Source organism: Phyllopteryx taeniolatus, chromosome 12 (genome assembly GCF_024500385.1).
Source record: "Phyllopteryx taeniolatus isolate TA_2022b chromosome 12, UOR_Ptae_1.2, whole genome shotgun sequence".
Classification (NCBI taxonomy): domain Eukaryota; kingdom Metazoa; phylum Chordata; class Actinopteri; order Syngnathiformes; family Syngnathidae; genus Phyllopteryx; species Phyllopteryx taeniolatus.
Window position 1 is genome coordinate 5,729,388 of NC_084513.1, and position 5,309 is coordinate 5,734,696.

Consider the following 5,309-nt stretch of genomic DNA (forward strand, 5'->3'; position numbering starts at 1 on the left):
GGCATGTATCTGCTTCCATTTTGCTATGACTCACATTTCTCTTCAGGTCTCTTACATGATCTCTAAAAGTAGAAACTCTGAAGTCAGTATACAGCTTTTCAGTCACTGTTCATGCAATCACCACTGACTTTTGAATGTACCTTTCATGTATATTTTTATATACTGCATTCAAATTTTCCATCATTTGATGAGTCAACATTGTTCTCTTAAGTCATAAAAGTTTTAGACATTCTGCCAATTACAATAAACCGAGCTCTCACTGTGATGCAGTTCCGTTCTAAATCAGTGCAAAGTTCACAAACAGCAATAATGATATGGGTAAATGAATACCTTCCTGACTGCCAATCAATTCTGAATCGTTCCGAAGAGGGAATCGTACTTTTTAGACCATACGTGTGTGCTTACTGTGTAGCTGTTGTATTATTTGTATGCCAGACTTGAGTGAAAAGAGTACTGTACTAGCTCAGTACTTACTCTGGTGTTTTCCGACTACACTTCACAATAGCTTAGCGGTTAACATAGTTTCTTTCTCCTGTTAATTACTCCTCCTCGTCCTCCTTTAGTGCTAACGATACTTGTCAGAAGTGAGGCTTATTCGCTTCACAAACGACTCCGTGTTTACGGGAAACTTCAAAAACGAGTAAAAAAAAGTTTCCGTTTGGGGCGGCTCTGTGCTGTGGAAGGACACTGTTTATGCAGCCGCCGCTTGTGGCAAGCTAGTTCGGTGCAGGATAGCGCGGAGGATTCCCACTGGGTGACTGTTCGACGAGGACACACAATTTGCTGCAGGCAGCTCCTCCGGTTCTGTAGTCAGACATTCTTGAAGCCAGTTTTCACACTGAGGCAGATATTACGTCATCATTATCGCGATTGTTCGTCTTCCACCGTATATAGCCTACCACACACATGTGGAACAAACCCCTTTAGCAAGAAAAAGAAAGTAAACACACTTCATTTTAGGGCTCTCACTATCTAATATTTCTAGAATTGATTGTTCTATCGATTATTCCATCGATTAATCGCATAATTGGATAAAAAATATTTTGCATTGAAGTTTATTGCAAAATATTGTTCCAATTACTGTTTATAAACCGATTATTGTTCTTAATGTTATTTTTTTTAATGATTAAACAAAACTAAACAAACAACAATGAAGCAATATCACACGAGAGGGAGTGATGTATTCACCAAATTTGTTGAGACTGAGAGCTACGAATTAATGTGAAGGGCTACTAGTTTGATATACACTTATGAGGCTGCCTCAGTTTCAGCTCCATATTTTAATTACAGGTTATTTATTCTATGGCTGTAAATAACCATTATTTTCATAATAGAATGAACTGACTATTATTTTTTTCCCATAAATTGATTATGATTCAGTTACTGGTTTGGAACAGGGAACATGTCAGAAAATGGGCAAGCATGTTAATCATTGTTTTCCAAAGTACAGGGTTGGTGTCTATGCGCATGCATACGTGCCCTGAGTTGTCCCCACAAAATATAATCACACATGGATAAATTAGGGAACCTGATCAGGGAACCAAACCTGGAAATGAGGTCGTCACCGAAAAGAGGACGAAGAACGGCTATTGATGCTCTGGCTGTGCGTTGCCCCATCCTACTGAAACCACATACTGTACGTCAGATAGGCATGTGTCTTTTTCGCAATTCAGGCACAAAGAAACTATTTATAATCTCAATGCAACGCTCAGAGGTCACAGTAACACAGCTCGAACGAGACCAAAGACCACAGCCCAAATCAACAGAGCAATGTTTGAGAGAACGGAAGTCAACTTCCATCAACGCCTTGAGGAAATGCATCAATGAAAACAGACACCAAATGATGGATGTTGTTTTCCACACTTGATTGTGTCAAATGATATTTCAATACAAACACATTGACATCAGGACAAATTTGTTCGCAGCTACCATTTCTTATTTCGAGTTTTTCCCAAAACATCTGTCCTTTCTGCCCCACTCTTTACAAGCACATGTTTGCATCTATCTGCTTTGATCAAGGACGACAGAAAGCAGAGCGTATTTACTGTTAAGAGGCTGAAATCAGAGGATTTGTACAATTTTAGGTTAAGCAAGGTCTCAAAAGGATGAATCAAAATAGTTGTCTATTAATCTATTACTATTGATAGCTTTACTTTATTTGCTTTAACTGGACATATTACTGGTAAATTACACTGGTCAACAACAAATTTGCCTTTGGATTTTTTTTTTAGCTGATTTAGGACAATTTTGATGTGCTGAATCCAAATATCACATTGGTTTCGCTGAATCAGGTCAACTTTTTGAACTATGGCCACATGTTTTTATTTACATGTACAGGTATTTTCGCTTTAGAGGTTCAAATAAATGAATTCTGTGGAATGTTGACGTAACAGTCAATTTACAGGTACTTACTTAGATCTATGTCTACCATTCAATTTATAGTAAACAAAGTTTGTAACGTTTGATTAATTAACTGGTAACAACTGGGCATTAAAACCTGACCTGAGCAAGAGAAACGGATGTCATTTTCGGATTAAGCGATGCAAAACAAACACCAAAAAAAAAATCTGTTGAAAAAACAGACAGTTTACAAAAACAAAAAAAAAAATGTGGCGGGGCTAAGCTGTAGATTGTAGAAAGTAAAATCCTCGTAATTGAAAGACATCCGAGAATTACAGTCGATGGGAAATACACATACAGTACACAATGAAATAAATAGTCGACGAGTACCATTTTGGGTGAAGCCAGCAGCTGTTTCTCGTATCTGAAGCAAATGTTCCCAGGCTATGACCATGACACCCAAATCCATAATTATCAGTATGACCGCTCACAGCCACATCGATGCGCACTCATATGCATGCGCGTTGAGGATTCCCAGACATTGTTGATGATGCATGGAGCCTCGCGCTTCCGTCACCATGTGTTGAAGTAGCACACTGGCGACCACATCAGGCTCTTTAACCCCACCCTGCTCACCCACAACAGTCAACACTCAAACACACGTTCGCCTGCGCTAGTAAGAAACACAGATGAGCTAACTTGGCTCTATATGCAAATACACTTAGTCAACCACACAGACATACATACACACACAAACACACACACACACACACACACACACACACACACACACAGTTGCATACTTAGACTGACCATACGCATATGGAATCAAACCAGTAATGCATTTTTAACTATGACATTTTGTAGGTTGATCCTGGTTGATGTTACTGTGGTTGTGGTTCATCTCTGAAACACATTAAATGTTCAAGTATGTGCAGAAAGAATGTCGCTTGCATTTGAACCAAAATACCATTTGTGAGCCATACGAACTTTCTTTGGAGTTCACATAGCTGGTTTTGGTGTTCATCTACCTGGATACAATTGATGGAGGTCTCTGTTTTGGGCAAAGAACACAAATTATTTTGAATGACAGTACTGAAATGTAGGTCTGACATCAAGTCAGCATTCATTGGTTGCCTACTTTCTACCTATTATTGCACAGGTGTGAAACTCTAGGCTCACTCGATTTCTTGTCTTCATTTTGGCAGAAAATCTGTATCAAAACTTTATTATTTTCTTCCCTTTTAACAGATATTAAAAGCTTTTTCCCCACCAAATCCCTTTTAATAGTTTTAATATTTGCATTCCACAATTTTCCATGACTTTTGGTTTCAAATCAATTTGTTGTATTACATTATAGCATATAAGACTCAGTAGGAAGGACAATTGTGCATATGTAATATGATGAGGTGACTCTTCATTTGTTTTTCACAGTCATAAATGAGCCTCTCCGGGAAACAATAATCAAGGGTTTATTTACAGTGGGTACGGAAAGTATTCAGACCCCCTTAAATTTTTCACTCTTTTTTATATTGCAGCCATTTGCTAACATCATTTAAGTTAATTTTTTCCACATTAACGTACACCCAGCACCCCATATCGACAGAAAAAAAATTCATTCTTGAAATTTTTGCGGATTTATTAAAAAAGAAAAACTGAAATATCACAATAGCCATAAGTATTCAGACCCTTTGCTCAGTATTTAGTAGAAGCACCCTTTTGAGCTAATACAACCTTGAGTCTTTTTGGGAATGATGCAACATTCCTCCTTGCAGATCCTCTCCAGTTCTGTCAGGTTGGATGGTGAACGTTGGCAGCCATTTTCAGATCTTTTCAGAGATGCTCAATTGGGTTTAAGTCAGGGCTGTGGCTGGGCCATTCAAGAACAGTCATGGAGTTGTTCTGAAGCCACTCCTTCGGTATTTTACCTGTGTGCTTAGGGTCATTGTCTTTTTTGAAGGTGAACCTTCGGCCCAGTTTGAAGTCCTGAGCACTCTGGAGAAGGTTTTTGTCCAGGATATCCCTGTACTTGGCCGGATTCATTTTTCCTTTGCTTGCAACCAGTCGTCCTGTCACTGCAGCTGAAAAACACCCCCACAGCATGATGCTGCCACCACCATGCTTCACTGTTGGGACTGTATTGGACACGTGATGAGCGGTGCCTGGTTTTCTCCACACATGCCACTTAGAATTAAGGCCAACAATTTCTATCTTGGTCTCATCAGACCAGAGAATCTTATTTCTCACCATCTTGGAGTTCTTCAGGTGTTTTTTTTTTTTTTTACCAAAGTGTCTTGCACTAAGGAGAGGCTTCCGTCAGGCCACTCTGCCATAAAGCCTCGACTGGTGCAAGGCTGCAGTGATGGTTGACTTTCTAGAACTTTCTCCCATCTCCCGACTGCAACTCTGGAGCTCAGCCACAGTGATCTTTGGGTTCTTCTTGACCTCTCTCATCAAGGCTCTTCTCCCCCGATTGCTCAGTTTGGCCGGACGGCGAGCTCTAGGAAGGTTCTGATCGTCCCAAACGTCTTCTTTTTCAGGATTATGAAGGCCACTGTGCTCTTAGGAACTTTAAGTGCAGCAGAAATTTTTTTGTAACCTTGACCAGATCTGTGCCTTGCCACAATTCTGTTTCTGAGCTCTTCAGGCAGTTCCTTTGACCTCATGATTCTCATTTGCTATGACATGCACTGTGAGCTGTAAGGTCTTATATAGATATATATCTTTACTGCATCGTCCTCGGCTGACACTGACAGCAGTGCTATTGCTACTGTTATGGGTTACGCACATTTGTTGTCACCAGGAAAAAGGTTGAAACCTTTGGTAGTTTCGATTTAAAAAAAAAAATACTGTTTACCTCTCACCTTCTCTTCTCCACTCCACTAGAATAATGCTCCTTCATTTCCCTCATAATGTGCCAACAAGTTTGTTTTGCTACTGTCTTCTGAATCAGGTCTGCATATGGCAGT